Source organism: Dromiciops gliroides, chromosome 3 (genome assembly GCF_019393635.1).
Source record: "Dromiciops gliroides isolate mDroGli1 chromosome 3, mDroGli1.pri, whole genome shotgun sequence".
NCBI lineage: Eukaryota > Metazoa > Chordata > Mammalia > Microbiotheria > Microbiotheriidae > Dromiciops > Dromiciops gliroides.
In genome coordinates this window covers 255,116,103-255,140,507 of record NC_057863.1, presented here as the reverse complement: position 1 = coordinate 255,140,507, position 24,405 = coordinate 255,116,103, and the positions used below count along the sequence as shown (strand labels likewise).

General features: G+C 34.0%; 1 protein-coding gene across 2 annotated transcripts in view; it reads left to right on the top strand.

Moving 5' to 3' along the window:
• NRIP1 (nuclear receptor interacting protein 1) overlaps nt 1-24,405 on the top strand; it is a 144,268-nt gene that overhangs the window by 49,972 nt on the left and 69,891 nt on the right. For both annotated transcript variants that reach the window (XM_043993625.1, XM_043993626.1), the window contains exon 2: nt 75-189. The gene's annotated coding sequence lies outside the window, so the exon portion shown is untranslated. The remainder of the gene's footprint in view (nt 1-74; nt 190-24,405) is intronic.

Below are 24,405 nucleotides of genomic sequence, written 5' to 3'. Positions count from 1 at the left end.
ATGAAATGCTTTGAAAGGTTCCTTTAAAGAAATAAACATTGCAAAATAACCCTAGTCCTCAATTTATTTTTCAGGAACTTTTGGGATTGGAAAGATTGATCCACAGATGTGTTTACCTGTTGCCTCTAACTCTAATTGATACATGGTTTTCAGCATCCATTGTTTCAGCTACTGGGAGAAAATCAGAAGGTATGGCATTTTTAATTAGTATCATATGTATATAATTAAGTTCTTACTTAGGAGAGTAATAATGTTACTATATGACTTATTTGGCCATTAACTTCTAGATTTTGTTAAATTTCTTTGTCATTTATTGGTAGGAAAAGAATGTTTATTAATAATATGATCTCTGAAGGCTACTCTCAGTGATTATTCTTTGAGTTTTATGAAGGTAAAAGATATTTGGTATATATATGAGTACACAAATTCTTGCCCATATTAGCACATAGGATTTCATTGAAATTTTTCTTTGTAGTATAAAACCATTTAGAAAGTATTTTTCATTTATGGACAGTTCAACAAATACATTTTCAGATAGCTTTAGAGTCTTTTCTGACCTGCCTAAAGTCATTGGTTTATCAAACTATACTAGTGAAATCTTTCATGTTAATTAGTATTTTGAGAGAACTCTTGCAATAAACCAGCTTTAAAAATGATTTAATGGATCAAGGGAATAGGTTAGGCACAGGAGACACAGTAGTAAATGACTTTAGTAATCAAGTGTTTGATAAACCCAAAAACTCTAGCTTCTGGGATAGGAACTCAATATTTGACAGAAACTGCTGGGAAAACTGGAGGATGGTATGGTAGAAACTAGGCATAGACCAACATCTTACACCCTATACTAAAATAAGGTCAAAATGGGTACATGATTTAGACATAGAAGGTGATACCGTAGGTAAATTAGGAGAGGAAGGAATGGTTTACCTCTCAGATTTATGGAAAGGAGAACAGTTTATGACTAAACAAGAGATAGAGAATATTATGAAATGCAAAATGGATGATTTTGATTACATTAAATTAAAAAGTTTTTGTACAAACAGAAGCAATGCATCCAAAATTAAAAGGGAGGCAGAAAACTGGGAAACAATTTTTATAGCCAGTATTTCTGACAAAGGCCTCATTTCTAAACTATATAGGGAACTAAATCAAATTTATAAGAATCCAAGTCATTCCCCAATTGAGAAATGGTCAAAGGATATGAAGAGGCACTTTTCTGATGAAGAAATCAAAGCTATCTATTGTCATATGAAAAAATGCCCTAAATCACTATTGTTTAGAGAAATGCAAATTAAAACAACTCTGAGGTACCACCTGACACCTATCAGATTGGCTAATTTGACAAAAAAGGAAAATAATAAATGTTGGAGAAGCTGTGGAAAAATTGGAACACTAATGCATTATTGGTGGAGCTGTGAACTGATCCAACCATTCTGGATAGCAATTTGGAACTATGCCCAAAGGGCATACCCAGCAATACCACTATTAGGTCTTTTCCCCAAAGAGATCATAAAAAATGGAAAAGGACCTACATGTACAAAAATATTTATAGTTGCTCTTTATGTGGTGGCAAGGAATTGGAAATTGAGGGGTTGCCCATCAATTGGGGAATGGCTGAACAAGTTGTCATATATGAATGTAATGGAATATTATTGTGCTGTAAGAAATGATGAGCAGGGGGATTTCAGAGAAACCTGGAAGGACTTGCATGAACTGATGATGAGTGAGATGAGCAGAACCAGGAGAAAATTGTACACAGTATCAGCAACATTGTGTGTTGATCAACTGTGATAGACTTGACTCTTCTCAGCAGTACAATACTCCAAGACAGTTCCAAAGGACTCATGATGGAAAATGCTCTCCAAATCCAGGGGAAAAAAAAAAAGACCTATGGAATCTAGATGGAGATTGAACCATACTATCTCTATTTTTTTTGTTTTTGTTTTTGTTTTTCCTTTTTGCTCTGATTCTTCTTGAACAGCATGACTACTGTAGAAATATGTTTAACGTGATTGTACATATATAACCTATATTGGATTGTTTGCTGTCTTGGGGAGGAGAGAGGGACGGGAGGGAGGGAGAAAAAAAATTGAGACTTTATTTGATTATTTTGTGGTTTCTTGCTATACATACTGGGCTATCCCGAATAATAAAGTGCACACAATTACACACATAATGTGGTCCTGATGTGTCAAAGATTAATTGTCTCCAGTCCTCAACCCCCGTCAAGGGCATTGGCCCTCGAACCCGACAAGAGTTGTAGTCTGGTCAGACAATGGAATTGGTTGTGACTAGCATTTGTAGAGAGAATATCCAAATTGAGATAATAGATGCATTTGAGAATTTGAGTTAAAGAATGAATTAAATTAAGTGCACTTGTAAATGTTGAATAAGAGTTTCACGTTAGGGAAAAAATAATGCTTCTATATTACATTTTTGAAAAGCCATTTCTTTTATATTTAATTTACTTTCTGAATATTTTTGTCGTAAAACTTCTTCAGCAATGGAAAACTATGGTCTTTTGCCCATTTTTCCTGGTAATATTTTACTTAAATTTTTCTTGTAAAACATATTTGATTCTATTCTAGTGTGTAGCATATAGTAAGTGCTTAACAAATACTTGTTGACTTGATAACAATTTTTTTATCTTTGAATTTTTCAATGCTTGGTTTTTAAAAATAATTTATGCTGAGTTATAAAAGCACTTTATTATATCTCTTGTTGTTTAAGTATCTGTTTTGTCTGTAATTTTGTGACTAGTCATTTCAATTAAAGCCAGCATCTGTAGTAGGTCAACAGGCATTTGTGTTTTTTATGTCAGGCACTGTTTTGGGTGCTTGGTATAAAAGGTCAGAAGGAAAACAGTCCCTGTTGTCTAGGAGCTTACATTCTGAGTATCCACAAAATGTATAGTTTTGAAAGGGGAAGACTCTTACATGGTGGGGGAATTGGGAAAGGACTCATTCAGAAGGTGGCACTTGAGCAAAGCTTTTAAGGTAAATAGGTATTCTAAGAGGTAGACTGTCTTTGAAGTATGAGACATCCTATGCAAGGGCATGAAGCTGGTATATTAGAACCAGGTTGTGAAGGGCTTTAAATGATAAACAAAAGAATATATAATTGATTCTAGAAGGAAATAGGGAGCAATCGGGAATTTATTTAGTAGGTAACATCATAAGTCCAAGACAGAAAGGGATCTTAGAGTTCATCTATCTAGTTTAAGCCTCTAATTTTGTAGATGAGAAAACTGAGATTAGGTGAAGCTAAGTGAATTGCCACACAGATAGTAAAAGTCAGAGACAGGTTATGAATTCATTGACGCTAAAGCATTACTCTTTTTACTGTACCATACTGTGCTTTAGTAATAGCACTTTAGTTGCTATGTCTAAGACGAATTAAAGAGGGGAGAGACTTTAGACAGAGAGACCAATTAGAAGGCAATAGTTTTGTAGAGACGTAATGAGACTTTGAACTATAGCATGGTCTTTTAAATAGAAAGGGATAGATAAGGGAGTACAAATACTATAAGGATCAGCCAACAGTGTAAAATGCAGTCATTTTCTCAGATTGATATGGGCTGGATTTTGAGGGGGACAGGTTTAAGGACTGAATGTAAACCAGCAACAAACAAAAGAATAAAAGGGTTGTTTTGTTGTACTAAAAGCCTAATTGAGGTTAGCTAGCATATATTTGTACTAAACAGTAGTTTACTTCTGCAAAGTTTGGCATCTAAGAAATAGGAACAGAGTAGGCAAAATAGTAAGAGTTACTTAGAGTTGAGTGTTAGGACAGAAACAGCAGAAAGCAAAGCCATCAAGGTGAAGAAGAGGGCTTTATTAAAATAGCTGACCATGACAACAAGAATGTGTGACTGATACAGTGGAGAAAGAGGAATATAAAGACTGAAATTTGTGGTGATGGCATTGAATTGGTTATAGGAATTATAAGGAAATAGAAATGAATAGAACAGGAGAATGTGGTCAGACAGAGGAATTTAGCTGTCGTCTTGCAGTACTATTGCTTGTCCTCTGGAAATAGTAATCAAACCACCCATACTATCCCTGTAACTTCTCAGACCAGAACACTTCTCCCTGGCTTCTGTGTTGTCATATTCCTCAGAATGTGAGTTCGTTATGGGCAGAGATTCTTTTGCTTTTTGTATTTGTATCTCACGTGTTTAGCATAGTACCTAGTTCATAATTAGTGCCTACTAAATGCTATCTCATTCATTCTTTCGTGTTTTGCCTAGAGAAGGGAAGGATTTAGAGTCTGATAGCTGTTTTCAATTATTTAAGGGGCTGTTATGTGTATGAGTGCTTACAATTGTTCTTCTTGGCCCTTGTAGACTAGAACAGTGTGTGGTAGTTAACAGAAGCCAATTTAGTTTCAATGGGGGGAGAAATCTCCTAACAGAGTTCTCTTGAAGTGAAATCTCTCAAAATATAATATGTTACCCATAACTGGAAGTCTTCAAATCCAGGTTGGAGATGAATAGATATGGTGAACCTATTAGGAAATCATTGCCAGCTTGGGATCTGGAAGGCAAGATCAGATGGTAGAGCCCCAAAACTGTAGCTGTAGCTGTAGCTGTAGCTGTAGCTGTAGCTGTAGCTGTAGCTGTAGCTGTAGCTGTAGCTGTAGCTGTAGCTGTAGCAGTAGCTGTAGCAGTAGCAGTAGCAGTAGCAGTAGCAGTAGCAGTAGCAGTAGCAGTAGCAGTAGCAGTAGCAGTAATAGAACTGGACAGTGGTCACAGAGCAGATCTGAGGTTGACTTGAACTCTCATCAATCAATAAAAAATATCCCTTTCCATCTTATTTTAAAATAATAATATCTATTTATTTTCTTTCCATTCTCCATTGAAAAGAGAGATATACATAGTCAAATCAAAACACATCCCCTCATTGGCCTTGTTAAAATGTATATCTTATATTGTATTTTGAATCCATCACCTCTCTGTTAGGAGGTGGGTAGCGTTCTTCATCACTGTTCTTCTGGAATAGTGGTTGGTCATTGAATTGATTCGAATTCTTAAGTCTTTCAGGGTATTTGTCTTTACAGTGGTGTTGTATAAATTGATTCTGTTAATTTCACTCTATGAGATCATATATATCTTCCCAGGTTATGCTGAAATCATCCCTTTTGCCATTTCTTGTGACACAATGATGTTCTATTATATTCATATAACATAATTTATTCAGGCTTTCTCTTATTGACTTCCTTCCTTAGTTTCCAATTCTTTTCCATTATAATAAGATCTGTTATATATAGTTTTTGTATGTCTTTTTCCTGTTGTTTGATCTCATTGGGTATAGGGCTAGGAGTGGTGCTTTGTCAAAGGACATACACAGGTTACTATATTTTAGGTTAGTTCCAAATTCCTTTCCAGAATGGCCACACCAATTCACAGTGCATTAATATGTCTTTTCAAAGAATGAATGTTTCATTTGGCATCTTGAGTCTTTCATCAGGAGGTGGGTAACACTGTCATCTGTTACTTAAGGTTGTGTTTGCTCATTTCATTGATCAAAGTTCTTAAGTTATTTAGATTTGTTTGTTTTTATAATGTTATAATTTGTTTTCCTGGTTCCACTCACTTTGCATCATTCCATAGAATTCTTCACAGCTTCTCTGAAACCATTACTTTCATCATTTCTTATAACATAGGATTCCCTTACATTCATATATCATATTTTTTTAGCCATTTTTCAATTGATGGGTACCCCTCTTAGTTTTTAGGTCCTTGCTACTGCAAAAAAGAATGGCTATAGATATTTTTGTACATTTGAGTCCTATTTCTATTTCTTTGATCTCTTTGGGTGATAGATGTAGTTGTAGCACAAATATTTTTGTAAATTTTGTGGCATAGTTAAAAATTTCTATCCTGAATGGCTGGAATAATCCACAGCTCCAGCATCATTGTATTAATGTGCACCATGGAGCTGTGGAGTAGGCCTATAGTTCTTCTAATATTTTGCATGTTTTTTTTTTTGGTGCCAGCTTTGCCAATATGAGGAGTATGAGGTGGATCCTCAGAGTTGCTTTAACCTATGTTTCTTTAATACTGAGCATTTTTTTCCATGTGGTTGTTGATAGTTTATACCATTTACCAATGGGGAAATTGTATTATTCTTAAGAATTTCAATCAGTTTCTTTATATATCTTGGATATATAAGAATAAATAGAAACATATATGCATATATGTATAATTTCTCTTTCTGATAAATGTATCATGTAACTAAATATAAGTACAACATATAAATAAGTATTTCTATAATGTTGTTTATCAGAGAAACTTGCTGCAAAGTTTTTTCCCCCAGTTAACTATTTCCATTTTGATTTTAGTTTTGGTTTTGTACAAACATTTTTAATTTATGTAATTAAAATTGTGCATTTTCTCTTTTGTGATCCTCTCTGTCCTTTATTTGCTCATAAACTCTTCTAATTTTTAAATTTATTTTGTTTTATCTCTAAGTCATGTATCCATTTAGAGCTTACCTTGTTATGTGGTATGAAATGTGAATGTAACTACTTTTCCTAGCAGATTTTTTTTTAAACAAGTCTTTACCACAGTAGTTAGGATCTTTGGGTTTATTAAATTACAAGTCTATTAGGTTTGTTTATTTACATATATTTTGTACCTAATCAGTTCCCCTGACAGACCTCTCTATTTTTTAACCTGTACTTAATTGTTGGAAAAAATATCCATTGAGATTCTTGATCTTTTGTTCCTCTAGATGAATTTCATTTAAAAAATTTCTAGTTCTTTAAAGTAATCTTGGTTACTTTGGTATGGCACTGAAATTTTTATCATATTTACTTGATTTATCTATGAGCACTTACTAGTCCTTTAATTATTTAGGTTTGTCTGTATTTCTATGAAGAATGTTTTATAATTATATTTATGTAGTTCTTCTGTGGGTCTTGATAGGTAGACTACCAAGTATTTTATACATTCCATAGTTATTTTAAGTGGAATTTTTCTTTATTTCCTTTCCTTTAGAGTAGAAACTCATGTGGAAACATGAAGGGCATGTGTGACTTAGGCTGGTGCTTCATATTTAATTGATGAGGATGTTGCTGGGCATCTGCAGTTACCATTCAGTGTGGATTATAATAATACATGACATGCATATATTCCTTTAAGATTGCCAAAGTGCCTTATATCTTGTATTTCATTTGAATCTAAAGACAATACCGTGAGGTAAATAACCTACAGCTCTGAAGTTCTAAGTGTCAAAGGTGTGATTCAGACCCTAATCTTTTCCACTATGCCATCCTGCCTTTTGATAGTAACTAGGCCTGCTTTGTTATAACAAAATATAATGAATATGATAACCATTTAGATATAATTCTCTCTGAAGCAGCTTGCTTGACTTGAAACAGTATGTATGAGGGGTTATTTTGTTTGAATTATTCACATTAAAAAAGCAAAGAACATTTATTTGTTGGTGTAAAGCTTGGTAAATATTAGCTTATCCTTTAAGATTTCTGTGAAATTTGTCATTCATATTGTGTTATTACAGATGATAAAAGTTAATCGAACAGTCCATAAAGAATATCTATCACTTGTCATGGTATAGTAGCCTTCATAATATTTCTAAAAGTCTATTAAAGTATATTAAGCTTTATTGATGTTTGTATTAATTCTGGTTCTTTTTTGCCAAAATATAAATTTGCATTTTTCTAAAGTAATAAAAAGGGAATTGGGAAATGTCTTTTTCCTCTGTCAGGGGTGAAAGAATATCATTGAGAAGTTGTTGAACCTCTTTCCTTTTGAGAAGAATTGCTACTGAGCCTAACCTTATGGAGTGAATACTTCAAGCCAGCCATTGAGTTCTTTTAGAAGATTCCTTTGACTCTTTTTGACCTCTGACTTGTGAATTGTTTCATATATCAGTGATTTTGATTTAATTGGATATTATGAAATGAATTTATAATATGTTTAAAATTAGGAGACACTCTGATTACAAATACAGATTTATATAAACCTCGTTTCCTATAAGAGGTGAAAGGCTAAATTGAGACTTGCTTACAAGCTTATATTATTGTAGGGATAGCTAGGTGGTAGCAGTAGATACAATAGACCCGGAGTTAGGAAGACATTGAGTTCAAAGGCAGCCTCAGATACTTATTACCAGTTTAACCATGGGCCAAACCACTTAACCTCTGTTAGCCATAGTTTCCTAATCTGTAGAGTAAGGATAGCACCTGCCTCCTAGGGTTGTTGGGAAGATCACATGATAAAATTGTAAAGTGCTTAGCATGGTGCCTGGCACACCTAAATGTTGACTTTAGCTATTATTATTTGGACCTCAGAGAATCCAGGACAGAATGCTGGATTTTATTTAACTAGCTGTGTGATATTAGGTAAATAACAATGTCTCTGACAAAATAGTTTCCTAAGGTGCTTTCCATCTCTAAATTCTTAGATACTATGATAAAGGTACAAGAGGAATAGTATTGCTTAATTTATGAAATTTGACTTCAGTGTATCAGATTTTGTAATTCTTTAACGTCTTTGTAGTCAGATGCTGGACATGTTATGGTAAATACACCAATAATTTTACTTCTATGTCAAAGAAACTTTCCTAAACAGTTGGATATAAATTGATTAAATTAGTTATGTGGCCATGAGTAACTTAATTAAGCTCACTGGGCCTCAAGTTTCTTCCACCTGTGAAAAAGGAGACTGTTGGACTAAACAGTCTTTAAAGCCCCTTCCAGTTTTAAAATCTTGCGTTCTTTAAGGTTATTTCCAGCAAATCTAATCTTGACTTTTCTTTGTTTCTAGGTGTATGGCTTTAAAAAACGAATCTTATTTTCCCATCGACTTCTATCACATTACAAATGATTACATTAGAATTTATACTCTTCAGTCAATAAGAACTTGTAATAGTTTGGCAACATCAATTCTTATATAAATGAATTATTTTATGACATAAATGAACATGTTCTGATTTGTTGAGGAGGAACTTATTTTTATAGACATCTAATCTAGACACATTATTCCGTACTTCTACTCATTCAGCTCCAATACCAAGACTTCTGAATACTATTTTCTCATTCCATTGGTGTTTTTTACCCTGTGTGCACAAAGGAAAGAACACCAGGCTTGTTGTTAAAAATGAATTAGTTCATAAACACTAAGATAAGAATGTGACTGTTACCTTTCTACACAAATTCCTTAGGCTGCTACCTCTGGATCTTTTTCTTCTGCCACTACTGAGGTTGGGTGTGGGTATTTCAGGGGATTAGGAATTGGTGTGGGGAGTTAAGTAAGGCAAGGACAGATTAAGTTTAAAGGATCACATTGAATAGATGCCTCCTTGATAACTGAATTCCTTCAAAATATTAAGGTGCTGAAATAGTTGTGTTTTTTTCCTCCTATCAGTTGGATGATTGGACTGTTTCTGCTTGATGCAAGGAAATTTGAGAGACATTATTTATACTTTCCTGTACAGTTTTTTCAATAGACCTAAATCCTCCAGATTAAAACTCCAGTATTCCTCCCAAATGTTAACAAGGCAAGGAAAATCATTAACTAAATATGTGTTGATTATATTTCTCATTTTTACTAGGTCCTATTGATGACGCTGTGTTGTGTTTTTATGTGTGATTTGTATGCAGAACTTATTGTTCTGCACTTCTACAGTGTTTCACTTTGGTACTTATGTATAAAATCAGTCTTGTGGTAGTATAACTTTATATAATGAAATCTATCCAGGCAGAAAGTGGGTCCAAGCAAATTATTTCATTTTACCCACAAATGTATTTTTAGCATAGCATTCATTATATATGGCTCTAAAAAGAGCATAAGATCTCATTAGTGCTACTTTCTACTTTTGTCCAGATTTCATAAATGTCTGATAATAAGTTTTTTACTTTTGGAAAATATAAACAAGATAATGGAATTGACAGAGAATGGGATTAAGAGAAAATGAAATTAGAAAATTCTAGAAAGAGATTATTTTATGTAACTGTGATTTCTGAGCAAAGTAATGTGATTGGTATTCTCTAGACCAAGATTGACACATCCAATTGTATGTTATCCTTTCAAAGGAGTTACCTTATGGGACTATTTATCCTCCCCTTCTCTCCCCACAGACATTCAAACACACACACATAGACACTCAGACTCACACAACATAAGATTTCTATGCAATATATATGAACACTGTTCTACTTTAGTGATATTAAATTCCAACTTCCAAAGAGATGGTGACATGAACTTCATCTCATTTGTGTGCATAGGGAAAAAAAATATGACGCTATTGCTTTACCAAAAAAAAAGTATAGGTCTATAAGTCCTTTATGAGCATGAAGTTTAGACAAGTTATTTCCAAGACAGCTCCATTCATTTTATTTGCATGTTTATTTTTCGTACTAAATAGTACATTATAATATCATAGGATTATAGATCTAGAAATTGAAAAGGCCTTAGAGGCCATCTGGTTAAATCACTTAATATCATAGATGAGAAAGATGAGGTCCAGGGATATTGTATTATTTGCCCAATGTTAAACAAGGAGTAAATTCTGGAGGTCTGTTGTGAGCCTTAGGATAAAACCAAAAATCAAGACCAAAAAACTCGAAGAAACAGAAGAAAGAGAACAAAAGAAATAATTTGTCTAGCCTTCAATGTAAAGGCCATTTTTACTCTTTGGTTTTTAGTATATCATTATTATTTAGATAAAACTGACTTTTGGTTGTCTCACCAGCTAGTGTTAACTGTATCATTTCAGAAACAGGTAACTTCTTTGATCAGAGCTGTGTCTTTGTTCTTATCGCACCAGCCTCCCTGTAGAAGATAGTTTTTAACAGTATCAAAATAAAATGATAAATAGAATAATGCATAACTAATATCCAATAATTACTACTGTTATTACTCTTTTTTTTCAAAGAGGACCAATAACATCATGGGTTTTGAAAGTAAAAAAACCACAACACTAATGTTGATAGACTGAACTATGAAAAGTATGTGCTTAGATTCCTGCAACAGCTTAAAAACTGTTACCTTTCATTAGAAATTGCTGAAAATACACTTTTTTTTACAAAACATTAATTTTGACAATATACACTTTTCCTAACAATCCATGAAATATAGTGGAGAAGCAATGCAGGGGGTAGAAGGGGGACAGCCAGCAATGTCAGAAGAACCCCAGGGTAAAAGAGGGAAATGGAATGGGCAACCTGCCACCTCTAATCTCCCTTTCTGCCACATAGTCCCATAGTTGACCAGCCAACCCCTCTGATGCTAGAGACATCAATTGGATGAGGGAGGCTACCATCTCATTTACCCACAGACTTAGCCACTTTTTCTTTTTCCAATTCTCTCATAATGTACTTGAGAGCTTACTTTAGCACTTTTTTTTTTTTTGGGTGAGGTGATTGGGGTTAAGTGACTTGCCCATGGTTACACAGCTAGTAAGTCTTAAGTGTCTGAGGCCGGATTTGAACTCAGGTACTCCTGACTCCAGGGCCAGTGCTCTATCCACTGCGCCATCTAGCTGCCCCTACTTTCCTCCTTTTTGCAGGTATAAACTTAAGCATGGTGCCTTTTTTTTTTTTCCTACTATTGTACTTAGCCAGAATTGTGCATGGTTGCCAACTCAAAAGTGAAAATAAGGTTACTAATAAAAACTCAGGAATGCTTGGTTATGTTGCAAAAATGTCTGAATTACAGTGTTAAAGAAAAAAAAAAAAACCAACAGTCTCCCAGCCAAAAGAAAATAGGTTTATTGAGAAAGGGATCCTGTCTCACAATAAAGTTTTTCTCAGGTCTAGGACCCAAAGACTCAGAGCCTCAGGATCCACAGATATTTATACACAATGACTCCGCCCACTATGTAACATATTCCAAGGGGTAAAAATACTATAAGTATGGAATATAAAGAAAATATAATACTATAAGTATGGAATATAAAGAAAAAAAATATCACATCAGATACTAGCATAGTCATTTGCCATCCTATATTTCCTACTTAAAATGGCCCTGTAACTAAGTAACAGGCTCAATATAAGAAGCCATCTACTGAATTGCATCTTTGCTATCTTAGATGTAGCCTCTCTGGCCTATGTTTCTATGATTTGTTTCTCAGCTTTCCAGACTTTCCACCATATTGGTTAAGGCTGGCTTTCTAACTTCTCTCCCAACTTTGATTGGTCCCTTATAGCTCAGAAACTACTATTTTAGGTATCTGACCTTTAAGTTGATTGGTGGCTATATCTAACCACAATTAGAAGCCAAATAGTTGAGTCTTTGGTTAAGCTTGTAGATAAGTTAGCATTTGCCTTAGCTTCTTTCAATATGTGTCTATCTTAATCTTAAGCCACTAAAGAATATCTAAATATAATAATTCTTAAGCTACAAAAGAATATCTAAACATTTTAATTCAAAATAAAGAATATCTAAATATGTTAACTCAATTTGTAGTCTACAGACTGATTAGTATTATAATTATATCACTTTTATCTAAGGGGTGGGGAAAATCTCATTCACAGTTACAAAAGTTAATGGACTATAGTGAAACTATCAGAAGACCAGAGAGAGAGTTTAAATAAATCAATCTCAGAAAAGGAAATATATATATATAATTGTAATGGAACAAAGATAAAACTTCCTAGTCTGATGAATACACAAACTTTTTTAAAAAGTATCCATATTTCTCAAAAATTGAGAAAGAAAGCATTCTACAATGTTTTATTAGATAAATGTTCTAGTACACTATCCAGGGAAAGATAAAACAGAAAACTATAGGCCAATATCATTAATGAATTTTTTAAACAAAATCCTGTCAGGTTACAGTGAGAGTAGTTTGACATAAGGAAAATAGTCAGCACTATCATATTAAAAAAACAAAACATCTAAAATAACATGATCATGTCAGGAGATACAGGGGGGAAAAAAAAACACTTGACAAAACATAGCACTTCTTTATGCTGAAAACCTAAAAACCAGAAACAAGCATCAGGTGTATTGGGGATACATTGTGTTTTTTCCAGTAAATATGGGAATGAAGCAAGAATGCCCACTCTCTTTCTGGAAAAGCTATCATCAGCAATAAGACTAGAGAAAGAACTTAGAGAAATAAAGATAACCATGGAAAGGGTAAATCTGTCTGTCCCTGTTTGCTTATGATAAGATGGTTTACTTGGAAAATTCTGGGGAATCAGTGGAGATACAAATTGAGCTGCAGCAAAGTTGCACCTTACAAAATAAATCCTCAAAAATCAACATCACAAGAACACAAGATGCAGTAATAGAAGGGAAATCTCATTTCAAATAACCATAATGTATTAAGTATCTTAGATTGACCTCCCAAAGCACACAAAAGACTTGTCTAAATTCAATTACATAGTGCTTCTTAAATAGTTGGAACAATATTTCTGTGCTCGTTATTAGGTCATTCTAACGTAATAAAAAAAATAGCACCACCCAAATTAATTTATATACTTTTAATGTTCTGCCAATCAAGTTATATTCTAAAGAACTGCCATTAAAACCACTTCATTGGTTAAAGAAGAGAGAGGTATATTGGGGGAACAGACTAGGGAAGGGTCAGTCAGAAACAATATAACTCAGTAATACAGTTTTTGATAAAAGTAAATACAAATTACTTAGGGGATAAAATTCTTATTTGATTTAAAACTACTTGGAAAACTGGAAAATAGTTTGGCAGAAATTAGGTTCACACTACCATCTTATACCATATTCCATGATATGGACTTTAGGACTTTAGGATATATACATATCCTAAATATTAATTATTATGATATAAAAACATTACATAACTTTCATGACTATGGGTAGGAGATGTATTTTTATCCAAATAATAGATAGTATAGATTACCAAATACAAAATTGATAACTTGGATTACTTAAAACTGTAAAGCTTCTGCACAGACAACTTTAACGCAGTTGAATTGGGGGAAAAATCTTTGAATCAAATTTCTCTGATAAGGGTTTAGTATCCAAGATATATAAGACCAATAGCTATTCCTTGTCAAAGAATATGAAAATGAACACTGTTATCAAAAGAAGAATTGTAAGATATTCAGAACCATATCAAAGAATAGTTTGTTTTGTTTTGTTTTTTTGGTGAGGCAGTTGGGGTCAAGTGACTTGCCCAGGGTCACACAGCTAGTAAGTGTTAAGTGTCTGGGGCTGGATTTGAACTCAGGTACTCCTTAATCCAGGGCCGGTGCTCTATCCACTGTGCCACCTAGCTGCCCCTCAAAGAATGTTTTAAATCACAAATAAGAGATAGCAATCAAAACATCTCTGAAGTTTTACCTCATGTTGCAAATTGACAAAAATGACAAAAAATGACACTGTTAATGTTAGAGAGATTGTGGAAGGATAGGCTGTGAAATAGAACAACCATTTTGGAAAGTGATTTGGAATTATGCAAATAAGTTACTATGGTATTCACATCCTTTGAACCATAAGACTTTATTGCTGGGCTTATGCCTCATAGAAGCCATTAATAAGAAGAACGTTCCCATAGACACAAAAATATTTATATCAGTGTGATAGCTAAGAATTGGAAGCAAGGTTGCTGCCCATCAATTGGGGAATGATGAGAGTGCAGTAAATAGAGGCAAGAAAACAATATACACTGTAACTACAACAGTGCACATTGAACAGCTACACACAGAAAGGAAGGAGAGAGAGAGTATGAATATGAATATGAATATAAAGGTCCAGCAAGACTCAAATGAAGACAAATGAGAAGACACTCTCAACCTACCCCTTAGAAGTGGGAAACATCAGGTTTTTACATATTGTACATATTTTTAGACCTTTTTCATTATATTGATCAGTGGTACTGATACTTTATTTTCCTTAAAAAAAAAAAATACCGTTTGTCATATGGGATGGCCCTGGAAGTTGGAGGGGTAAGGATAATTAGGTTAAGTATGGTGATGTAAGAAACTAGGATGGTGGCTAAGTCAGTGGAGAGGAGATGATATGTAGGAAACATGTGGAGGTAGAATCTGCAGTACTTGGTAACTGGATATTTTGTAGTGAGGTAGTTTGAAAGAACAAGGATGTCTCAGGTTGCAAACTTGAGTGAGTGGAAGGATGGTGGTGCCCTCAACAGAAAAAGGGAAATTTGAAAGAAGGGTGCATTTGAGGGGGAAAAGTAAGGAATTCTCTTTTGGACATGTTGAGAATTTGAAAGTTGGAAGGGACTATATTAGTCATCTAGTTCAACACTTACATGAAAGGAATCCTTAGTATAACATACCTGACAGGCATTTGATTGTGTAGCCTCTAGTTTGAAAATCTACAAGGATGGGGAACCCTCTTCCTCTTCAGGTAGCTCATTCCATTTTTTTTTTAAGTGTATTTTATTTATTTGTTTATTTTTATTTTTTTAAATTTTTATTTATTTTTTTTTTACCGAGGCAATTGGGGTTAAGTGACTTGCCCAGGGTTACACAGCTAGGAAGTGTTAAGTGTCTGAGGCCAGCTTTGAACTCAGGTTCTCCTGACTCCAGGGCCAGTGCTCTATCCACTGCGCCACCTAGCTGCCCCACTCATTCCATTTTTAAAGAGCTCTAATTGTTAGGAAGTTTTTGATAACTAAATTTTCCTGTGCAACTTTTGCCCATTTTTCTTGGTTCTACCTTCGGGGCTAAAGAGGACGAATTTTGTCTTCCACTTAGAGCCCTCCAGATTCTTGAACAAAGGTATCGTGTACCTCTAATCTCACTCCTAAGGTTCAGTCTCATATCACCAAATCTCTTTGACTTCTCGAATTAGATGTTCCATATTCACTTAGATTCAAATAGGAATAAATGTGTTGAAAAAAGATCTAGGTGTGTTAGTGGATTATAAATTTGAGACACCTGTGTGATTGTAGCAGCTAAAAACCTAAAGCAAACATGGGCTGGATTAAGATTGTCATGGTTTCCAGAAATTAGGGAGGTGTAATAGTTCCATTCTATACTCTGTCCTCATCAGACTCATCTGGGAAAAGGTGTTCTGTACCAGGCTGCACAGTTTATGAAAGACATTAATAGGGTTTAATGCAAATAAACTTGAAAAGGTATAGTGATTGTCACTAAGAATCAAAGTATCAGCAATCTTGCTAAAAATAAACAAAACCTTACTTTTTAGTTCTGTTGAGTGATTACAGTCTAATTCTGAGTTTGAAAACATTAAAACTTACATGTATAAAGCCCAAAACTTCTAGGAAAAATTCATAATGGTATAATTGTCACATTACCTCAAAAAGGAGCTGCAAACAAGCCATTTTGTTATGACATATCAGTTTTACAACTACATATATCATACCACACATTCCTAGTAGTTTTTAAGAGGCAACAAATTTTGTTGCACGTTATTATGGTTTATATGGAGATGAAATCGAAACTTTTCATTCCAATAATAGTGATTAATGAAAGTGTGATTTATGGACAAATATTATAGTTGTTAAATTTTTACCTAATATAAGATTCTTTTATATAAGACCTTTTAAAACATTTCATAAAAACTTAAGCTCTTTTAAAATGGAGTATAATTACTGTATTCTTGTATAATTGCCCTATAGTCTTCCAACATACAATTTATGGTAGAGATTAATATTTAATTTGTGATTTGAGGTGTTGTCTCTCTTTTTTGCTCTCTTCATGGTCTTTCCCTGCCCACACTCCATGTTATACAATTGTGACAGCATGGTGATAGACCATTATACAAGAATATTTGATGTTCTGAAATCTCCTGTGGATTATTTGATGACAAAGTCTTTGCCTTATATTTTTATTTTGGTTAATGGAAAGTTATAAATAAATATCATTGTGAACATTTTGGTTTATATGCAATGCTACTATAATGGTGCATGATCTTTAACATTCTGTAGTAAAAAAAAAAATCCACTGGATTTATTGTCATTCTCTTGCTCAAGAAGTTTGAGTGGCTCCCTACTTCCTCAAGGATAAAAAACCAAATTTCTGCTTGGTATTTAAGGCCTTTAATGATTTGGCTCCAAGTTATCTTTCCTGCTGATTATACATTTACTTCTCAATACACAATATACTCCATGATCCAGCCAAAATGGCACATATGTTCAATTCCATTTCTTACCTCTGCCTTTGTATTGCCTTTCCCTTATGCCTGAAATATCCTCCTTCTTTACGCCAGCTTTTTACAACCTCTAATTCTCTTAAACTCAGCTCAGGTGCTTTAAAGAGGTCCTTTAAGAGAGCTTTCTTGATTCTCATCTTTTTCCCCTCACCCGTATATTTATTTTGTATATATTTTGAATTTACTTATCTGTTTTCATGGTTTTCTCTCCCTTAAACCACTCTCCCTTAGTGTAAAGTTGAGGACAGTAACTGTTTTGGTTTTGTATCACCAGAGCTCAGTCCTTCTGTGATCAGAAAGCATCTTCCAGTTCCAAGGGAGGCTTGGTTTGAGCATTGGCCAATCAAGCCCAGGGGACAATTCTGTTAACTTTTAGGGAAAAGCTAGTCTAACCCTTGAGGCAGCTAGGTCACATAGTGGATAGACTCAGACTTGGTGTCAGGAAGATTCATCTTCATGAATTCAAACTGGCCTCAGACACTATCTGCGTGACTTTGGGCAATTCACTTAACCGTATTTGCCTCTCATCTATAAAATGAGCTGAACAAGAAAATGGAAAACCGCTCCAGTATCTGTCAAGAAAACCCCAAATGGGGTCATCTAAGAGTCAGAAATGACTGAAAAAAGCAAGACAAACCAAACAAAATGATTGACCAACATCTAACCCTTATTGGTGGGGGAAAACCCATTCATTGATAATAGTCTTCTTAAAATGTTTATTTTTCATTTAGAATAATTATATAGTACATTACAATATAAATCACTTCTCTTTTCCTCTTTGCATTTCCTAATGTGCGTTTCTTAGAGGGTTGCCTTGGGCACGAGGAGTTTTAAATGAGTTTCTCTTTCAGATAATAACAGAAACAAGTGTCAAAACAAAGAACTTGAACCTAACCTGACTATAAGTTTATCTATCTGTTCACTACTCTCTTAGTGATGCCTGTTTTCATAAAAAAATTACATAAATTAAATTCTCACATTAAAAATTAAATTCAGATATATTATGGCAGGCAGCTTAGGCGGTGCCATGGATAGAGTACTGGTCCTGAAGTCAGGAATATTCATCTTCCTTAGTTGAAATCTGACCTCAGATGCTTACTAGATGTATGACCCTGGTTACGTAACTTAATCCTGTTTTCTGCAGTTTCTTCAAATCTGTAAAAAGATCTGGAGAAGAAAATGGCAAATCACACCAGTAGCTGGGAAAAAAAAAAAAAAAAGACTGAACACAACAGAGGTAGGCAGTAAAAAATAAATTCAAAATATTTTTTAAAAATCTTAATAGTATTTTTATCAATATATATGGTTTTCAACATTTGTTTTTATAAGATTTTTGAGCTCCAAATTTTTCTCCCTCCTTTCCTTTCTTCCCTCTCTCCTCCCCAAGACAGAAAGCAATCTGATATAGGTTGTAGATGTATAATCACATTTAACATACTTATGCATTAGTCATGTTGTGAAAAAAGAATCAGAACAAAAGGGCAAAACCTCAAAAAAGAAAAAAAAGTAGAAATAGTATGGTTTAATCTGCATTGAGATTCCACAGTTCTTTTTTTCTGGATTTGGAGAACATTTTCCATCATGAGTCCTTTGGAATTGTCTTGGATCATTGTATTGCTGAGAAAAGCTAAGTCTTTCATAGTTGATCATTGCACAGAGTTGCTGTTACTGTGTACAGTGTCCTCCTAATTCTGCTCACTTCATTCAGCATCAGTCCACTTAAATCTTTCCGTAAGATATTGTTTAAGAAATAGAATAATACTAACAGTATAACTCATTTGTATAGTACTTTGCAGTTTACAAATGGACTTTTCTACATAATAATCTTAGATATGTTACATTTAGGAACATACTATAATCAAAACCAGACCAATAATGTTTCAACTGTCAGAGGTCTGTAAAGTGACCTGTTTAAATAACAACAATTTTACATGGGTATAAATTAATGATCTTGAAATATTTTAAATATTTTTTCCTTTTAAGTTGTTTAAACCTTGCTGAAATATTTCTTCTTTGTCTTTCTCTTTAAGAAAGGTCAGAAATAAATTATAGTTCATTTTTTAACCATAGTACTGTATATCATGAATAATTATAATGTAAGTCAGACACATATTGTAATTTTCATATCACCACATTTTAGTGCCTGCTGTTATTCCTTAAACCTTGAAATATTTACAATAGTAAAGGGAAATGGAAAAGACAGAAACAGATGAAGCAAATATAAGAGAACATATGATGTGTAAAATGTTATAAAGAGCCTTATTTTCTTTGGCCAGATCTGCATCTCTTGTAGTTCTTCATCTTGCAAAAATATGCACTGTGACAATAAAGAAATCTTTTTAGTACCTCACAAGCAATATATGTTATCACTATTTTCTTTTTATCTCCTATCTAGTTACCACTGAGTTTAGATTTATTATGTGAAATTTGATTGACAAAAGCACTGAATACAATGAAAAGGGAAAAATGAACTGGACACAGGTGGATTTGGAATATTAACTACAAAATAGTGGTTTCCTCACTAAAGAATATTTTTGTTACATAATCAGTTTATGCTTATTGATCATTGAAAAGGAGTTTTCTTTATTCATAAGCAGTGCAGGTAGGTGGTGCAGTGAATAGAGTGCAGGGTCAGGAGTCAGGAATGTTCTTCATGAGTTCAAATCTGGCCTCAGACACTACATTTCTGACCCTAGGCAAATCTCTTAACCCAGTTTGCCTCAGTTTTCTCATTTATAAAAATAAACTGGAGACAGAATTGGCCAACTGCTCCGGAATCTCTGACAAGAAAACCCCAAATGGAGTCATGAAGAATTGGACATGAGTGAAAGACAACTTAAAGCAACAAATATTCATAACAGACCACTGGGATATGTTAGGTTATCTTAAAAAAAAAATACTTGCTATCACTTGCTATACCTCACAGATTTCAGTTTCTATTTGAAATAAATAAAACTTTAAAACGTATTTAAAGGATAGAAATCCATTTGAATGGTAAGTATTGAAGTAGATGATGTACTGAGTGGTAATACTTCATACACACACACACACACACACACACAAATTTCCTTTTATTTTGACTGATAAATAGACATAAAGCACTGTGGAAACAATGTACTATTAAAGTCAAATATATAAAGCCTAAAGCTTTATAAAAAACACTATTTTGATAATTATGCATTTATGCTGTATTCATCAGGTCTTTTAAAAAATGAAATTATTTGAATTTATAAATATTTTAGAATCGTTTTAAGAAGTCATTTTCCCCCCTTTCTGATAAAAAGAGGGACCTACTTGGTGAAAGAGCATTGGTCTAAACTCATTTGAAATAGCCAATCTAATTGTTTATCTTTTGGGGGGGAGTCTTATAAGGGGGTGTGGAATAAACCATTACTGGTCCCAGTAAACTCAATCCAACAATTTCAGCCTAAGATTAAAAAAACATAAAGCTACCCAAAATTGGAATGGCCTGAGGTTTTCAGTAAAAGCTGTCCTAGGTGACCACTTGTCTAGCATGTTGTGTATGTTCTTGTTACTTTTTCAAGTAGAAGTTAGACTAGATGCTCTCCAAGATCTTTTCTAATTCTGAGATTTCTGATTCTGTAATGAACCATTTATACTAGCCAAACTTGCCTGTTTGTCATTTATTCCCTGTGCTCTTTTTCTCCTTCATGCTTTTTCTTTCTCTTTTACCAGCTACCTAAAATGGTACTATTGTTAGCACCCCTATACCTGTTCCTCTTTGCAAACCTTGTCTGTTCTTCAAGGACCAATTCAAATCCTGCCTTCTCTGTAAATTGTTTACCCTATATGGGGTTGCATGACTGAATATGGTGCCCGAAAAATTTGGCAACAGCAAAAGGTTATGTATATCTATTTTATATACCTGTATACCTGTGGTTGGGTGAAAAGAGGTCATGAGTAGAAAAAGTGTAGATCACACCAGAAAGAAGTAATCTTCACCTTTTCTGAACTCATACGCAAAAGCCAAAAAGAAAAATAGTCAGTTCATCTTCTACATATTGGGTCTAACATGTAAAAAGATGAATATATTCATGCAGAAAATATACATTTAAGGAAGAGAAAGAGAACATAAACAACAAAGGGGGGATCAGAAAAACCTTCTTTAGTATAAGTTTTAATTTTTTTGGTGTCATGGATATCTTTGTCAGTCTGGCATAAGCCAGAGAATTATCAGAATAATGTTTTTATTTATTTTAAAAATAATAAACATTTATACTTTTGAGTTTCAAATTTTATCCCTCCCCTTCCCCCTCCCCTCCCCCTACCTGAAGTGGTAAGTAATCAGATAAGAGTTATACATGTGCAGTTATGTAAAACATTACTACATTAGTCATTTTGTACAAGATAACTTGAATAAAAGAAAAAAAATGAAAAAAAGTGAAAAATTGCATGTTTCAGTCTGTGTTCCATCAATATCACTTCTTTCTTTGGAGGTAGATAGTATGTTTCATCAGTAGTTCTTTGGGATTTTCTTGAATCATTGTATTGCTGAGAATAGTCAAGGCATTCACAGTTCTTCATCAAACAATATTGTTGTTTCTGTGTACCATGTTCTCTTGGTTTTGCTTACTTCACTATACATCAGTACATATGAGTCTTTCCAGGCCTTTCTGAAATCATCCTGCTTGTTATTTCTTATAGCACAATAGTATTCCATCATCATTATATACTACGGATTGTTTAGTCATTCCCCAGTTGATGGACATTCCTTTGATTTCTAATTCTTAGGCACCACAAAAAGAGTTACTATAAATATTTTTGTACAAATAGGTCTTTTTCTCTTTTTTGGGATGTCTTTAGGATATAAACCTAGCTGTGGTATTGCTGGATCAAAGGGTATGCACAATTTTATAGCCCTTTGGGCATAGTTCCAAATTGCTCTCCGGAATGGTTGGATCTTTTCACAACTCCACCAACAGTAGATTAGTGTCCCATCTTTTCCATATACCCTCCAACATTTTCCTTTTTTGTTATAGAATGATGTTTTTAAATTCATAGGATTACAAAGGAAACCAGTTATACTGAAATATAAGTATAAAATATTTTTTAAATGAATATACTCAAGGTTAAGAATCTGTGCTATAGGCAGTAACATATTAGCTGAACCTTGAAACCAGGTTAACATAGTATGGTGGAAAAAGTACTGGCTCTTGAGTCAGAGAATATGGGTTTAGTTTCTGCCTTTGTATTATCCCGCTTCGTATTTTGTTTCCAGTCTTGCATTTCCAGTTGCCTGTTGGACATCTCAAACTCTATGTCCCCTAGATGTTGAACTCAACATGCCCATTATCTCTTCCCCAAAATCCTCCCCTCTGACAACTTCCTTATTAATATTGAAGGTACCACTATCCTCCCAGTCACTCAAGTTTCCAATGTAGGTCTTCAGTCTTTCCAACCTTCCATAGTCAATCAATTGTCAAGTCCTGTCATTTCTATTGTATATGCTCTTTTATATATACATCCTTCTCTTTCACTGCTATCACCCTGGTATGGGACCTCAATACCTCACACCAAGAATGTTGCTGGTTGGACTCTTTTCCTTGAACGTCTCCCTCTTTAATCCATCCTCTACTCTGTTCTCTAATTGGTCTTCCTAAAGGTATGTCTGACTATATCCCCGCTATTCAGTAGACTCCTGCAGCCCTTGTGTTGCCTCCTGGATCAAATATGAAATCTTTTGTTTGGCTGTTGAAGCCCTTCATAACCTTGCTTCTTCCTACTTCTAGTCTTCTTATGCCTTTTCTTCAGTCTGTTAATATTCTCTTCCTTGTTCCTAGCCCATCCATTTATAGACTCATTGTGTTTTCAATGGCTGTTACCCATTCCTGAAATGCTATTCCTCCTCATCTTTACCTTCTGGCTTCCCTGCCTAAAGTGGGACTTGAAAGACCCACCTTATGCAAGCAACCTTTCCTCATCCCTTTGAATTCTAGTGCCTTCCCTCAGTTGATTAGCTCCAATTAATCCCATATATATTTTGTTTGTACATAGTTTGCATATTGTTTTCCTCATTAGAATGAGAGCTCCTTTGTTCTGATTTTTTGGGGGGATATCAGTGCTTATAGGCAATTAATAAGTGCTTGCTTGCTAACTAACTGGAGGCAAGGGAGCTACTGAAGGTTTTTGAACAGAGCAATGACCTGGTCACACTTGATGTTTAGGATATTTTTATATACTCTGGTGTACATAATGGGCACTTGAGTACTTGTTGAATGAATTACATAAAACACAATATATGTGTTTACATGTCTAGTATATGCAGGGCACCATGTAGATAAAAAAATGAAAGATGACAGTCTGCCTTCAGGGACTTTACACTGTACTAGAAGAAGATGTATTTAGTTAAATGTTTTTTGAGAAACTGAAGTAAACTGTCTTTGTTTCCTAAGTGTTTGAGGGTTTGGTAAATGAATTATAGTATCTTTTAGAATGGTGTAGATTTAAGGAGATACAAATATATTTTTAAAATTATATTTTATTTCTTTTCAAAGTTTAGCCTTATTTGCTTAAGTGCTTCCCACTTTTCTCATACACTGCCCCCAACATTGAGAAAGCAAGAAAAGCAAAATCCCTTTTACAAACATGTGTAGTCAAGCGGAACAAAATTTCTCATTAATTTTGTGTGTGTGTGTATAAGTGAAATAGATATCTAGATATCTATTTTGTTTTAATCAACCAAGAAACTTTCTCATCTTCCTATCCCATTCCCCCTCAACTCCAGTTGTGAACACAAGAAAAACAGCTTACAACACATATGTTGAATCAGTCAAACAAATTTCCAAATTGCCCGAGTCCTAATAAATATTTTTGTCATTCTGCCTTCTAAGATCTTCACCTCAGGAGGTTGGTAGCCTGTTTTATCATTATTACTCCATAATCTGATTGGTCACTACACTGATTAGAGTTCAGCACAATAGTATTTCATCATATTTATATACTATAACTTGTTCATCCATTCTCCAATTTATGGGCGTTCCCTCAGATTCCTATCCTTTGCACCTTCAGAAAGACCTTTAAATATTTTTGTAAATCCTTACAGTTTGTTTTCCTAAGAACTATTCCATCTCTTAATCTACCTTCTAATCTTCCTTTTTGCCTTTTCCCTTTTTCCCTCCTATTTCTTTTTAAAAAATAAACATTTTTATTTAAAGTTTTGAATTCTAAATTCCATCCCTCCCTCCCCTCCCTGAGGTGGTATGCAGTCATATTTAGGTTATACATGTGCAGTTATGTAAAACATTACCATATTAGTCATTTTGTATAAGAAGACTCGAGGGGACAGTGAAGTG